General features: G+C 30.2%; 1 protein-coding gene across 2 annotated transcripts in view; it reads right to left on the minus strand.

Moving 5' to 3' along the window:
- The window catches only part of LOC107449891 (LIM/homeobox protein Lhx1), a 218,201-nt gene that overhangs the window by 75,252 nt on the left and 125,445 nt on the right, over positions 1–17,504 (minus strand). The gene's annotated exons all lie outside the window — the stretch shown is intronic.

Raw genomic sequence — 17,504 nt, forward strand, 5'->3', positions numbered from 1 at the left:
GAAATTTCTTCTACTTTTAAATAACAATATTTCTAAAGTGTCTAGAAAAATTCTTCATAGCCAAATTATAGAAATTTGAAAAAAAAAAAATGGCCTAGTAATTTTTTATGCATGTTTAAAATGTTCATATATTTCAATTCATATATTAAGTCATTAATAATTTTGCTTTATTCCATTAAAAATTTCGAGTAGACTTTGTTAAAAAAAAATTAAAGTAAAGATGATGGGAAAGGAAATAAAATTTTGGTTATAAAAATAAATTTTTAATGAGTAAATTAGTTTACAAAATTTTTTATTTTTGAGTATCATACCGATACTGATTAATGTCATTATCAGAAATATATGATCATAATAGCTAACTAATTAATTTTTTTTAGAAATATTTTTATTATGTAAGACTGCGAAATATTGGAATTAAAATAAATAAATAATAAGAAACCACGTGGAAGGAGAGGGAAAAAAATTATTTTGACAGAAAATGCCGATAACCACTTCTCGGTCTGTACAAAGATTACAACCGCCTCTATACGGTCTTGCTCATTACTTAAATTTATTAAGTTCGAACTCTAGAGATTCAGGGGGGGGGGGAGACTTATAACCTAAGTAAACATCGTAATCGTTTGCGTTAGCATAAAATATTAGATTTCAACATTAAAAATTTGTGTTTTAATTGCCCTATCAGCAAAATAATATAGGAAATTATTTGTAGGAATTCCAACTTAACTGATATTTTAATGCTGTGAAGGGCGTTATTTTTACCTATGTTTAAAATGTCTATTTGTGAAAAAAAAAAGATCTGTTATTTGTTTTATGCGTACAACGTGTTAGAGCATATTATGTTTAGAAATTAAGGATCTATAGTAGCCTTATGTTAAAACAAGATACAGTATAATTTTGTTTTTTTTACCTCCTTAATGCATTTTAAGTGATGCTAAAAGTTTGCAAGCACTTTTATTTATCATTATATTTTTTATATTTTTAAATTAAAAGCTTCAGCTTGTTTTCCCTCATTAGAAATTTTTTTTACACGTATCAAAATAAATTCGGGATATGTGAGCTAAAAATCTTTTAAACTTGGAAGTTATGTTAACTTGATTTTTTTAAATATCAATATCGTCTTTTTTTGGTATTCAGGTTGACTTCAAATTTTTTACCTCAAAATTGTGGATTTTTGCACAGTGTGTTTCTACTAAATAAAGCCACCATTTTTTTCGTGCCATAATAAGACACAAAAAAATAAAACAATGAGAACCAAACATATGTATTAAAATATTCCATATCTAAACTCATATTTAGGAGGAATAATAATTCTTAGCGTAAATTAGTGTAATTTTTCTGTCAAAAGTAATCACTGGTGTTTAAAATGAATCCCCAGCCCGCCCCCCAATTTTCATTGCAATTCAGGGGTTCGAAATTTCAACTTATATACTGGAAATTAGTGTACACAATTTTTTTTTATCATTTAAAATACATGGCAAAAATAGTGATAAAACATTGATAAAAATTTTGGAAATTGTTTTATAAATTTTTTATGGATTTAAAAAGTTATTTTTAGCGTACGAAGAAAAGGTGAATCTGTATATAAACGTGCTTCCTCAATGAGTTATTTAAGACGTGTGTGTAAAGAAGTAATCAAAACGATGTACGCGTTTTAATGTTTTTTTTTTTACACATATAGTTACACAATCATTTATGCATCTGTCGGAAGTCATTCATTATAATCGAAATCTATGAGGTTATAACTTTTAAATTAGTAGCTGGTTACAATTACGAAAATTCTGTGTGGACAATATGAATTCCAGTATGATGTTTCAATCTTATTCATGGAGGTAAAAAGTAACTTAATTCTACAAGAATTTGATTTTTCGGTGATTTGTTTTAAATGCTAAAAGAAAGTAGATGTGTCAGGTTTATTAAAAGTGAATAAATTTATTAGAATTAAGATTCCCAGAACTGCCGAGAAAAAAATTTCTACAGTCATTAACGATTACTTTTTCCTAAAAGCGAGTTTATATGTACATATTAGCTTTTCATTATTTTCCTTTCTCACTTCCAATGGACCTCATCAATAATTACGAAAATGAATATTTAAATAAATTTGTCGTTTCGCGATTGGGTATTAAAACAAAATATCTCGAGTTTGTTTCCAAAAATAAGAAATGAAAATTCAGCACAAAACTTTTGCCTTAATCTGACTTAAGGAAATAGTTAGAAGATTAAAAAGTTCGAAATGCCCCTTCGACGTATTCGAATATCTGGTAAGAGAAGGTGCGCACTTGAAACAGGACTATCGTCAATTATCCTCAGCTGTTGGCGATTCTAATAGCCCCTGGAAGAGAAAACGAAAAAGGGAAAAAGGGGGGCGATTCCAAAACCATAAACCCACTTTCTCCGCACACATACAGATACATATCCATCCACCAGAATCTCCAAACTACAGTAACTAAAAAACAAAAAAACCCAAAAAATCTGGAAAACTTTTGGTGTGGGGGGAGGGAGGAAGAAAGACTATCGCAAAAGGGAACGAGGGGGGAGGATTAGATCTATCCATCACCCCAAACCGTGTGGGAAAAGAGAAGGCTTTGAGGCAAGGGGGTTTTGATAGGGAGGGGGGTCGCCCAAACGACGCTCGGCCGCCCCAGATAAGCCCCTCCGTCTGCTAGTGATTGGAGCCCCGGGTTCGGGGTATTGGAAAACGATTCTACTCCTCAACTTCTTCCTTCCCTTAATACTGCCAACCGTCATCGCGATCCAGGAAATAGGATGGAAGCTGCAGCATCATGTGCCGTGGGATGGGGGGAACAGGAGGAGCAGGGGCATTCTCATCCCTCCATTCCCCGACATCCAGATCCTTCTTCTCCAATAGACGAGACGTGTCTCTAGTATGGGAAGTCTCTTTCCTCTTCCTTCTCTGGAAAAATCATTTCTCTTCTTTTTTTTCCTCCTCTTCTTTTTCTTCAGCATCTATTTTTTTTTCTTCTTCTTCATTCCTTTACCTCTTTCCTCTTTTAGTTTTCCACGTTGTCGTTTTTGTTGTTGTGGAAAAGAAAAAAAAAAAGAATATATTTTTTTTCTTCCTCTTCTTATACTTAGTGTACGAAGTCTTGTTTGTTTGCAATGCACTGTTGTTGTTGTAGTTCTTTTTCCTTGTTGTTGTTGTTATTATTATTCTCCCTTTCGTTTTTCTGTCGCTGCTTTGTTTCCTTAGGAACTCGTTGCTTCTTGTCGCATTCTGTCACATCCGGCGTTTTTCCGGAATGCGTCTGTATGTGTAAGCTCCGTTTGTACGAGTGAAGGATTCCCTTCCTCCCCCCCTCCTCCAGTTCTCCTGATTTTTTCCCAGTTTTTTGTGTCACTTTTGTTTAACGCTCTCTTCTTCTGAAGAATATTGCGTGGTTTTCTGCTTCAGGGCGATGAACTCAGGCATATTATTTAAATAGTACAGAACAAATTTTCATTCGGAAAAACATTATTGTAATTGAGTTTTAAAATTTTAAAAGCGTGTTTTCAAATTATTTTCTTTTTTGGTATTGAAAATGAGATTCAGAGAATAAATAGGTGGTAAGCAGTGATTTAAGAATTTTTTTTTACGAACGTGAATGCAAGTCCAATTCTAAATACAACACTTACTGAAACATGCAGGAATTGTAAAAACTTTTTTTAAGATTTATTACAGCGAGCGAAAAATGTTTTACTGATGGTACGAATTTTATTAAAAGTTTTTGAAATGATTAAAAAGGTGCGAAGTAAAGATAAAAGTGGAAAACTGCAGTTCGTGTGATACTTTTTTTAGAGTGCACTCTCAGAAGTAAAACTCTCACTTTTGATGATTCAGCAATCCGTGAGCTGTATTTCGTTAACTTTGAGTATGATTTTGTCACGAAATCACGTCATTTGTACAAAACGTGAACTTTCACACGTGCGACGAAAATGTTTCTTCAACTTGGAATCTCCTCACAGTGCATTGTGGGATATTATTAACTAAAAAAAAGTTTAGACGATTAGAAATAAAGTGACGAGACAAACCGACAGACTGTATGGTGGTCAAGGAGTTGGATTCGTACCAGAAACATCGCGGTTTCGATTTCCGTTTCGGCTTCAGTGCAATTTATGTCTCTGCTCTTTTTGTGCTGTTTGGGTGACTTTTATCAACCTATATGGTGCCCACGATAAAGTGATTATTAGAAAATTTAGGCACATTGCGTTTTCTTTTCCAAAAAAAATTGAATGCCGAAATATTTTTTTCAATTTCGACAAAATTTGTTTCCTTGAAGAAGTGACGATAGTTATTTCGTCACTTTGATTAAATATTTTGCTCGAAGCATATTTTATTTTGTAGGTAGAAACTAAATTTCAAGTATATTTTTGCATATGTCAGGAAACGGTTTCGTCAAAAACAAAGAATGTTTAGTGAAATTTGAGCATCCATTTTTTTACGCTAGAAATTTGTTAAAATAATTTTTCAATAAAGTAGGCTCCTATGGCAGATTATTAAAATAAATTGATATTAACATATTAGTCATTAATATATTAGTCCATAAATTATTATATTTAGTTTATAAATATTAATCTATCTTATAAATACATTATATTAGGCATTAAAATAAATTTAGATTAATTATTGAGCATTGTTAATTTTTCTACTACAAAATTGGAGAAGAAAATTTCTTTAAATTAATAAGGAATCGAAAATAAATTTTAAGGATTTTTTTTAACCTTTAGAGAAAGGAAATTCTTGGTCAAATTTTCGGAAAAATTTCTCCTCAATTCACTTTGTTCTTAAAGAATAGTATGAAGAAAAAAACCTCTATTTGTTTAACAGGGACGCATCTATCTAAAATGGTTAAATATTTCGGGTCAATTTCTCAGAAAGATTATGTTCCTAACTGCAAAGTTGAAACGTGCAGTATCAAAAGTCATGAATGTTAATTATAAATGAAATGTTAAAACTGGCTAAAGTGTAAAGTATCATTTTAAAGATTTTCTGTTAAAATGGCAACCATTTTAACCATTAAATTAAACCATTAAAACGATTTTTGGATTATAAAACTATGCAAACTTTATATTATTACTTCATAACTCTTAATGGTAATATTATCAAAGAAGTTATTTAAATATCAGAGTAGTTGAAAATGCTTTTAAATTGTTTTTTTTTAGTATTACTTATTAAAAATATAAAATGAAATCACTATTTTTAAAAAACAAAAATAATTTTATTCATAAAATACGCTAAATCTAGTCCCATATTATTATAACTGGATATGACGTATGAATTTTCAGTTTGACTGATTTTTTTAAATGTAAAATTCAAGCAGCCTTTAATCATTAAATTTTTAAACTGGCACGCTTTGTTTTGTGATTCGCTTTTATTATATTTTTAAAAGTTGAATTATTATTTTTAATGTGATTGAAATTAAATGTTTAGAATTCCGGCGTAAAAAATATTTGGTAAGTATAACTTGATTTTATTGATAATGATTTTATTATTAATTAAAAAATGTTCCAATTGTTAATTATGAAAAATAATTTTCAATTTTGAAATTCAAATTTTTTCTTACCACAATTTAAAAAAAAACAAAAAACATATAGCTATTTGTATTTGTATTACCAGCTCCACGAGCCTTTTCATTTTCTATTAGTATGATTGAATAAATCTGTAGAAAAAGTAGCAAGTTAATTTGTAGAACCTTTTTCTTTGGAATATGACAGCATAATTTTTTATCCAAGTAAAAAATTCATCATGTTTGATGCTGTATTAGAAACTATAATTCAAAAGAAATATTCAACAAATTTGAAAAATTCAGTTCACATAATTTTGTCATGTATAATTATTAATATATGCAATTACATAAAGGAAGTTAGAGCATAAAATACCAGAAGTTTACCAAATTAAGACTTCCTCCTGCAATTAAAAAATTAAATAAGAGAGCGTTCTATTTAATGAACATTAAAGCGGAGGGATATGTTTAATTTGGTTTAAATCTATAAAACCACCAAATTGGTTCTAAAGATTAATGAAACTAATAAAGAAACGCAAAGTAATTTTAGCGGAAAAGTTACACAAGCCTTTTTATTTTTTTAACCAGTCAAAAAAATGCTGAATATGACTTAAATGTATATTAATAAGTTCGCTTAACATTTTTTTTCTTCCTTTCAGTTTCATAAAAGGAGAAAAAGTATAGCCTTTTTACGCCAAATAAAACAGATGATTATAATTATAATCGCATAAAAACACCAAGACGTTTTTTTTTTTCAGTATTTAGAAGGGAAAAGGGAAAAAAAAAGCGCAAAAAGGTTTTTCTTAAAGGTAAAAATATGAAGGGAAAAAAAAACGAGTTTTTTAAGTGGGAGGGATTGGAAGTGGGAAAAAGCAGCAAAACCACTAAAGAAATAAAAGAAAACCCTCTAATGATAATAACGTTTGAAGTACAAATAAAAAAAAAGAGTTTAAAAACGTTGTGGATGGAGAAAAAAAAATGCAAGGTGCTACTGCACAAAGTGAGTTTTTGCCTTCTTAAAAGGCAATTAGTGAGCTTTATTTTAGTGAACAAACACCATGGTGGTGTTGGTATGTTGGGAAAAAAAATCCTTATCTATTACGCTGCTAATTGACTGAAAATTACATAATTCAAGTGTAATTGCCCTTCTTGGCGCTCTCAGGAAAGGGAAAACAAATTAATTACCCTGGTATATATTAGGTATGAATGTCATGGATAATAAATTCTCATTTGTGCTAGTTGGAAAAAAGGTATTACTTACTTGGGATTCTGTTAATAAGTGAAAATAATTTTTTTATGAGCATTTTCACCAAGGGTGAGGCGAACAGAAAAAAGCAATAATTTTATTTTTAAAAAAAAAGACTTTTAAACTCAATTAACGCTGTGGAGTGCTAATAAAACGAAGATAATGTTTGATTGTGTAGGGTTTTATTTAACTGCAGTTTGGTGATTTTGGAATCAACAAGTTGTAAAGTAACATTAATTTTGTTCTGTTTATCAACGTCATTACAGCGTTTTAAAATCATCAATCAGATCAAGTATATTATGTTTAAAAATCAGATATGTTTAAAAACATGTTTAAATAGAATAGAATATGTTTAAATAGAAAATTAAAAATATATCAAGCAATATATGTTTAAAAATCACATCAAGCATATTTGTTTATGCTTGATCTGATTTTGATATTTAGTGAATGCGGCTTAATTAAATCCATTTCCTAATTATAGACAAAAGAAAAAAAAAGTTGGAGTGTTTCATGTTTTTTCATTATTAAGTATTATTATTTCATTTACAATTACATTACGTGAGGGTAAAGTTATAAAATAAAAATCGACATTTACTCAAAAATAATATAACTCTGAAAAATCGAAGATTTTCGAGTTTAAATACAATTAAATTTTATTAAAAATTGAAGAATAAAAATCGTTTTTTCCGTACAATGAAACTAATCTTAAACATTATCTGAAAATGATAATAATAATAATAATGTGGTTACCAGTCAACCTAGAGCTCGGAGAAAATGATAGAAAAATAGCATGGAAATATTACGTAAGGAACTGCACATATATCTTACGGGTACTAGCCTGTCATTTCCAAACTCGATTAAAGTCTTTAAGGTATATATTCACAGTACATAACGAAACAAACATATTCCTTACATTAATGCAAGTTTACATCCATTAAAGGTTTAAGAAGGACAACCCTTTTCATCATTTGAAAGCAACACGTGAGTATCCGCGTACCATTTGACGCATCAAAAGAAAAAAAAAGTAACAAGTAAGCCGGTAGGCAAAGCATATCCCTGCCCTCTGTTTGAAAATGATTTAGAAATCATTAAAAATCGCTTCCACATCATTAATTTGTTTTTGCAAGACCACCTCTGCAAGATGGCGGATTCGGACATTCATCAAACAAAAAGGGATCAGATTTCATCGGTCCGTGACCAAATCATTAAGGCGTAAAAATATCATTTTTATTTCATATCTTGTCCACACATAGCGTATCATTATGACACCAAAAGACTAGGCTTCATTCGCATCGGATGCTGTTTTTCTCGCTGTGTGGTCCATCTTCAAAAGTAATTGGTTCTGGCCAACCGAGGAAGGAAGAAAAATAAACGGACACAGAATGGACTTTGCTAAATCGAAAGAAGTGCACATTTTTTTTCTGAGGCCAAGAGCCGCGCGGAATTCAGCCCTTTTTTTTCTCCAGAAATGTAAGCGAATGAACTTGGCCTATAATGTTCAGTGTTTGAGATTTCTGCCATTTTTACTTAAGTTGAAAATTAATTTACTAAGTTCACGGGAAAAAATCCACTTGCCTGAAAAATAAACGAAGTGACCTCGGATTTAAATTTTTATATCGATCAAAACAATGATTTTGATTGAACAAAGGTATTGGCATCGAATCAATAACAATCTAAATTATTGATTTTATTGAAGAGTAGAATTACGTGGACAATTTTCTTTTTCAAAAATAACGTAAGTGTAAGTTTTGAGAAACGATTACGTTCGTATTAACGTGCTTTAGGTTATATGAAACAACATAAAATTGAAAAAAGCTGTCGAAATTCAAAATGTACTTCCTATAGTGTGAGAATATTTACCTCAGACAAAACATTTTCCTTTACTATGAATATGTTCAGATTTATTTATTTAACTATTTATTTCTTATTGTTAAAAACCACAACGAAAAGAATTGATTTGTCATTCAAGGCTGCATGGGATTGCGTTGAAAATTGAGAGAGTTTCTTAATGCTCAATAAATAGCAAAAATATTTTTTTCCCTTCAAGTTCTTTGCTTAATGAGATTTAAATTTTTTAGCAATGTAAATTTAAGTGCCATAATTATCTTTTATGAATAAGAATTCAGGAAGATAATTCATCAATATATTTAAAACAAAATAAAAGCAAGTTTTGAAAAAAAAAATTAACGATTGCGATTTAAACTTTTTTTAGTGAGTTTACGAAAGTAAATTTAAAGGCATTTTTATGTTTTTGTAGAAGTATTCAAAGAATAGATGTATTTGATGACATGCTTACTTAGAGTTATATTTATAACTTATCTTTTTATCTTATTAACCTCCTACTTAGAGTTATATTATTATATTATTTCTTAGAGTTACAGTATGGATATTCATCAGATGGCAAATGCCTACCGATTTAACTTCTGGCGTATGAAATTTTACAACGGTTTATTGCTTTTCGGGGATGAGATTCACTATCAGAAATGAAACTCTCACTTTTGACGATTCAGCAATCCTTAAGATATATTTCATTCATTTTGAGAATAATTGTGTCAAGAAATCACGTGATTTGTGACGGATAGCGAGTTCTCAAATATATGACGAAAATGTTTCCTCAACTCGAAACCTCATCGTAGAGCATTATGGGAGATTGTTAACTGGAATGATGAGACTGGAATCGAGACTAGACGATCACAAATGAAGTGAGAAAGTAGCGGACTGATCGGTATGGTGGCCAAGGAGTTATCCCAGTATTAGGAAGTTCTCCGGATCGAATGCCGCCTCAAGAGTGTAATTTATCTCTCTGTTCTATCTGTACTTCTTGTGTTATTTAGGACGACATTGATTCACCAGCATGTTGCTCAGGATAAAATGATAATTACAAAAGTTAGATACTTTAGGCACTAAAAGTCATTTTATTTTGGTGATAAATAGAAGGAAAATTCGTTGCCTCGAAGAAGTGACGAAAGTTAACTTAGTCCCTTTGATGGAAAATTAGCTCGGAGCATATACCAGGAAATGGTTTCGTCAAAAATGAAGAAAAATTCGTGATATTTGTGCATCCATTTTTAACAGCGTTGGTATTCAATTGCCTGACAAAACTTCACCAAAGGGAAAAAGGATGGACATTCCTACTTTTTTGGCAAATATATTCACGTAGTGTCATCAGATTTGCCAAACCTTTTACTCGCTAAAAAATATTCTTCCATTTTAAATTTGGCATATGTATGATTTATACTTTTAAAACAACCCATTACAGAATGATTTTAAAAAGAGCATTGCGATAAATGATTGCAATGATTTTATATTGCAGGTTTAGAAACCTTAGTCAGGCGTTGTAACAAAAATATAAGAAAGGTTAGGCGAAGTTCATTTGATGGCTCTAAATAAGTCAAGATAAACAAAAGCTTAAAAGGTATTCCTTGAAGTCTGTAAGCAAGAGTAAGAATCTTTTCTGTATTCTTCGCTCTTATTTATTAAACTAGGTAGAAAAACTTGCGGCAAAACAAAAAAAGGAAAGCAGTCTAAATGCAGACAGATTTTAAAAGAAACATGCTCGTGTATGTTTTCCTTTTGAATATCCAAAAATGGCATTTTCTCTTTGTATATTATTAGGCTGGCGAAGAATGAAAAAATTAAAACTTATGGAGCCATTTCCTTCTAGAATATTTTTCTTCTTTTAAACCGTCTGTAAAACCTCTCTTCACTCCCATGATAAGAAGAAGAAAAAAATTGTTCCTCATACGAAAGTTTCGTTCACATCAGAACAATGAAAAGGAAAAATTTTGACTCGGTCTCCTTTTTTCTTTTATTCAGTAAAAAAAGAAGTGGGACTCTTAAGTTTGGAAAAATTTGAAAAAAGTTTTTTTTTTCTCTAAGTTTTTATTTTTTATATTTAAATCTTGAAACCCCTGATTAGAAAGGCGTGGTGAAGAAAGGGCATTCAACTGCAGAAAGTGTCCCTTATAGTTCTTATACTTCTTCTCTCAAATAACCAGTCTGCATTTATATTCTAGTAGAGGTCAATTTTGACTTCTACCCGCGCTGTCAACAAAACACAATACTCGCTGCTCAACAATGAACGTGCCTCTGGCTGTTCTATGTTCTTCAGCAAACACTGATGTTTTTTTTTTACCGCCAGGTACCGATTGTATTAGAATTTTCTTAAGATATATAAATAAATAAATAATAAAGAAAAGATATATGACTACTGGTATTAGAATACTTTGATAAATAAGCTTATTGCTTTTAAGTTGTAAGAAGCCGATTCTAAATTGACTTCTTATTTTACGTTTTAAAATCAAAAGTAAAATCCCGGTTCAAAAACTTGCCTTTCGAATACTGTTAGTTATGAGTGCGTGAGAGATGTTAGGTAAATTGGTACTAAAAATGTTTTGAAAACTTGAAATTTGGAGTTTTGAAGGAATGTAGCTTGTTTTAAATTTAAAATTGGTTTTGATTTTCTAAACACATGATAGTTTTAAATTTTCTAAACATGTTATTCAATAATGTGAAATTAAATGTTTGGGTCAGTTTGAATAATAAATTAAATTTTAAAACAATTTCTTTCTTTCTTTTCTTTTCCTTTCTTTTCTTAAAAAAAGATAAATGATGTAAATAGAATTATATAGGGAATACAGCTTGGACAGAGTTTTTTTTTCCTTTCGAAATGACTAAACGTTGTATTTACCAATGCAGTCTTATTTGAATGATATTTATTTTTAATATAAATAACTTTTTTATTTTTTTTTCTCCTTCTTCTTTGCTTTATACTTTCGCTATTTTATCTTTCATCTCTCTTTTTTTTTCAAATTTTGAAAAAAGTGAGGTAATGGATTGATTTGAACAACGATAAGAGCAAATTTGCTTATAAAATGAATTTTGAAGTTTCAGAACAAATATGCTTTTATCTTAAATCAAGAAAATAAATAACTGAGCTTCATAAGCATGGCAATTAAGTTTTTAGTTTTCAAGAAAAATATTGAGGCATAATTTTTTTTAGAGTAAGAGAGTTTTGTAAACATCAGTTAAAGAGTTTTATAAATATTATCAGTTATCATTATCATATTATAAATTATCACCATCAGCTATCAGAAAGTTTTAGAAACATTTCAGAGAGTTTTATAAATATCAGTTAGAAAGTTTTATAAATATTATCTGCTATCATTATCATATTATCAATTATAACTATCAGCTATTAGAGAGTTTCATAAACATGTCAGAAAGTTTTCGAAACATCTCAGAGAGTTTTTGAAACATCTCGAAGAGTTTTCGAAACATCTCAGAGAGTTTTCGAAACATCTCAGAGAATTTTATAAACATCAGTAAGAGAGTTTTATAAACATCAGCTAGAGAGTTTTATAAATATTATCAGTTATCGTTATCATGTTATCAATTATCACTATCAGCCATCAAAAAATTTTAGAAACATCTTAGAGAGTTTTATAAATATCAGTTAGAAAGTTTTATAAACATTATCTGTGATCATTATCATAGTATAAATAATTTATCAGCTATTAGAGAGTTTCATGAACATCTCAGAGAGTTTTATAAATATTATCAATTATCACTATCAGCCATCAGAGAGTTTAAATAACATCTAAAGAGTTTTATAAACATATCACAAAATCAGAGAGTTTTATAAACGTTACTTTGAAAATTGACTTTTTGTTTTAAATGAAATTTTTTTTAATATTACATAACCTAGAGTCAAACATTAATAATGTTAGTTTTAAAATAGAAGAAAGAAATTTTGTAATCTATCTGATAATATGATTTATTATCCAAATGAATAACAAACATGTGCATACAAAAATTTAGAGAAAAAAAAAATTAATTTATGGAGATAAAATGATTAAAAGCACAATTGATTTCATAAATTTTTATCGATATTTATGAGTATAATTTTCTTAATTCATAATTTTCCAGCTGTATATAGAATCCAAAAGCTTATGTCAAGGAAATATTCTATCAATATTTTGCTCCATCAAAATTTTTTTATAGAACAAATGTTGTTGTACCCGATTTATTTCAAAGCTAATAGATTGGAATTAGGTTCACAAGATAAATTATTCCATATTTAATATTTATTAACCGATAATCACATCATTTTTAATCTATTTTTTCCTAATTACAGATCATTAACAAAGAAATTATTTAACATTAAAAAATATCTATTATGAAAAATCGACTCGAAAATAGATAAAAGAAAACCAAGAATTATATTTAAAAATCAGAAAAATGTCTGAACCATTTTAAAACTTTTCATTTTTATTTCGTCTGTAGAAACTAAATTTCAAAAGTGTTAAAATGTTTCAAAATAAACTTTTCGCTCGACATGTCAAAGAAAGACTTATTTGTACGACTAAATCAATCATAAATTTTGCCAGTAGTTAAAATAATTAAATTTAAATTACATAAAAAAAGGAAATAGGTGCACCATTTTTGCTTTAATTTTTTTATTTTATTTAAGAAGTTAATTCAGAACAAAGTATCTTCTTGCGTAATGGGCGAGGAAAATTACTACCATTATCTTTATCAATACTACAGGTAGCAGGAGGGAAAAATATTTTTTTTTTCCCCTTTCTTTTCCTTTTTTTTTTTACATTCTCGTGACGAGTGTGAAGCAAACTCTGGTATTATATTTTCCGCTGTCAATCATGTATAACTCAGCTTGCAGATAAGAATATCCTTCAATAATAGGGAATAACAATAAAAAAGAAAGAAAGAAAAAGGGGGTTTTCATAGTAGGACCATCATAAAAGGGCCGCCAGATTAAGACTGACACACTGGGCGTATGAAAGGGCGGCGGTAGCAAGCGGCAATTACCACTTTCAGAGCAGAAAATTACAGGGGCGCGAGCGCCAGGGCGGAAAATGATAGGACTCACGCGAAAACCTCTCGAATTATCGGAAGATATGGAAATATTTGTGAGAAGGAGAAAAAGGGAAAAAAAATATATGTGTATGGAGAAGATAATATGGATAACTGCATTGTAGGGAAAAGTTAAAGGGGAAAATAAAGTAAAAGAAGGGGGGGGGGGAAAGAAGACAACCTGTAATGAAAGGATTTTTAAGTAGCATTTATTAGATGTTGAACGTATTCTTTCTGAAATACGATTTTTCTGATCTGTGGGAATTTCTTTTCGGGATCCTTTCTGGTTGAAAAGGTAGATAGCTTTTATTACCTGTTGCTTTTTTGCAATGGCGGATTTCGCTTACAATGCACAGGACGTTTACAAAGCGTTTGTAAATTACGCTTATTAGTTTGTTTTTTTAAAACATCTATCCAATCGAATTCTTTATTTAGAGTGCGTTCCACTTACTTTTGTTCGAAAATGAAAAACAATTAAGATTGGAAAAAAATTCATTTTCAAGAAAATTTTTTTAGCTTTTAAATATTTTTTATATCATAAATATTTTCTTCTTTTCATAAAAAAATTTAAATAAATTGCTCAATAGTATTTTGAAAATAAGATATCAGTAAAAGCTTACAATAAAATAGTTCTTTCTTTTTTCAACAACCGGCATTGAACAGTCGACTCAATTCTGTGTATAAGACTATCAATGTTCATCCTCTTAGTCCTTAATTTTTAACCCAAGGCACAAAAAAGGGGAACTCATGGATCAGGACTGGGCAACCTAGCCTTTGCGAAAGACTTTTTGATGGAATTAACCCACATTTGCGTTATACACAGAGGAAAACCGAGAAAACATCCCACGGTTAGCCCGTCGGCTAAGGGATTTTCCCCCATGATCCATCTTCCTTTGATATTTTATATCAGCACTATCGTTGTGTGAGATGGGAACAGAAATCGAATCAATCAGCCAACACTGGGATTGAACTGGGGACAATGAGCAGTCTATCCCCTGAGCAACCGCGACTCTTTAAAAGTTCTTATGACTTTGTTTGCTTTAAAGTTGCTCAGCTAAGTTGCTTAAGTTAGTTTGCTTAACAGTCTTGAATTATCCAATGTTTAGTCACAAACTGGGTGTTCCACAACGCCCTAAACATATATTTTTTGAATGCTCGTCTGAAGTAAAGTATGCGAAATATGTACAGGAGCCGCAAAATGATATTTGAACAAGAAAATTCCAACAAATCACCATAGAAGAAAGTGAGACTGAAAACAATAATTCCAGACTGGGAAGAAATAGAGAGGTGAGAAGAGATGTTTAAAAACATTTCTATTTACGTCACATAAACAAACTGGTTTTGATTTTGTTTTCGTCCCTTCTACATCCCTTGTGATTCTTCAGTTTTCAGAGAACAGTTTTTTTTCTTTGCTTAAACATCAATTTGCAATCCCAAATGCGTATATTTTTCAACTTTATTTTTGAAAAGTATTCTAAAAGTATATAGTAGTCCTAGCGAACATTCCAAATAAGTTGGCATATAACTTTCTCCTGACACCAGTCGATCATTAGCTGAGCATTGAAACTGAAGAGCTTAAAGGAAGTATATGTTAAGCCATATTTTAAAACACGTAATTGTTTTTTGTTAAAAGGCAGCTGTCAATATGGACCATTAATTAATTTCCCCAAGTATTTTTTTAAAGAAGGTTTTTAAAGGTAGAAGTTAACTCCTTAAAATTTTTGTATATTCTAAACATGATTTTTCGTTTAATTTCACTAGAATATCACTTAACGTTTTTTTTTTAATACTAGTAAGCTTTTCAATTATTAATCATCAGATCCCCCCCCCCACATTTATGACGAGATAGTTAAGAGGTACGCAATATTTCATAGAATTTTAAAATCAAATGTTAAGTAACTTTTTTTTATTTGGATACACAAGAATTATGTTGCATTATTTATAAATGATGGCAAAGTTGAAATCTGACTTAATAAAAAAATTTTTTGAGGGAAATATGAATACTGTTTTGATAAAACTATTTTGCTACATAGCAATAATTTCGAATACGTCTTAACAAAACAAATACATATTGGAAATATAGTATAAATTAACCACAAATTAATGTCGCGCCATACAATTAAAAACAAACTTTCTAAACGTCAATGACATTTTAAACGAATTAAACTGAGATGTTCATATATTTTTTTTTTCTGCGATAAATACCATTGTGTTGAGTGAACTCAAAACAATGCTCTTCAAACTTAGTAAACTGAATATTTGCTTGAAGCAGAGAAGACCACATACAGAAAGCATCAAATGATAGCACAAGTAACTATTGAATTGAATATCTGATTTCAATGCAGGAATGTTAGGCGTTCGGGGGTGTAGTAGGGGTGGGGAGGAGTGACACACAATTCCGTTCTGGAACAACGGATCAGAGCGTGTGAACCGTAACCCTGTAACGTGTCAAATAAGCCGCTCGATTCCACTGTTCCAGAATGTTTGCCAGGGACGGGGTCATGCCAACCCTTCTCGATCGTGTGCCTGTGGTGGCAGTACAAGTTCTCATATGGTGGGGGTGTATATAGTCCGTTATGGTTAAACTCACATTATACATTGGTTATATATATGTATATAGGGAATTGTGGGTGGATAATAGGGAAGCCTGTGCGAGGAATAGTTTAGATAGTATACTGTATAGAAGGCCATATGGAATTCGAAGCTCTGTGTTCCCGCTTGGAGATTATATTAATATGTGCAATGCCTATTGTGTTCTTAATAGACGAACTAAAACAATTAACTGCATATTTGACCTTCATAATTTATTTACCTTTTCTTTATTAAAAAGTATGGTTTTCAATTTCTGTCCTTATTAAATTTGTGAAAGCAGTTTACGGGTTATTATTTGTTTATTTCTTTGCGAGACACTTTGATGGGAATTTTTGCTCTTATCAGCTTTACAAATTATCCATTTTAAAGTTAAAAATATTTTTATAGGGTAACTATCAAATTTGAATTTTAAAACAAATATGGGTGTGCAATGAGTGTTTTATTTAACAGTAATTAACTTTCAGGAACGAAAAATACAATTATTCTCCTTAAATTTGTTTAGTAAGGATGGTTTGTGTTACTATTTATTTCTTATCGCCTTTTTAAGTACATAGATATTTAATCAGACTCTCATCCTGACAATTTTCTCGTAATTTAGGAAGTTTCTTTTATGAATGTTTCTTATTATACCATACCAACTTGTTTCAATTAACATTCAGTGATAATGGGACTCTAGTAAAAATTCATCCCCATATGGGGACAAATGATTGAGAGGTTGATCAAGTGAGACAATAAATAAATTCATATGGCGTATTCATATAAATTCATAGGTATTAAAGCAGTATGGAATTTTACTATATTGCTGTTTATCTTAAATTCAGATATGCCAAAAAAAAAAAAAAAACATTAGGAGTGACCGAATGATTCTCCGTTCATGGGCAAATCACCTTATTCCCACTTATTAGGGTTTCTTTAAGACTACCGAACATATTGCAGTTAAGACTGCCTAAGAAACATAAGGATACCTATCCTTACAAAAAAAGTGTTTTTGAGATTGTTTTGAAGTTGGCAGATGCACAAAATACACCTGAGGTAGAAAATGAGGTTATGTTTTACTCCAAAAGTAACTTCATTAATAAACCTCAATTTCAACCTTCCAAAATCAACCTCATATATAACTGAGAAATAATTTTAGTTTTGATCGGGTGAAATTATTCACACCTCAAATATACGTATTTGCTTGAAGTGTAGAAAAAAATAATCCATGCACCTCAAAAACGACCTCCTTAAGCAGGGTTGATATAAAGTAGATTTCCATCTACCTCAAAAAAAAAAACCTCAAGTATGAATAAAAC

This window comes from Parasteatoda tepidariorum, chromosome 10 (assembly GCF_982258835.1).
Source record: "Parasteatoda tepidariorum strain Cologne lab strain chromosome 10, Ptep-v5.0, whole genome shotgun sequence".
Lineage (NCBI taxonomy): Eukaryota > Metazoa > Arthropoda > Arachnida > Araneae > Theridiidae > Parasteatoda > Parasteatoda tepidariorum.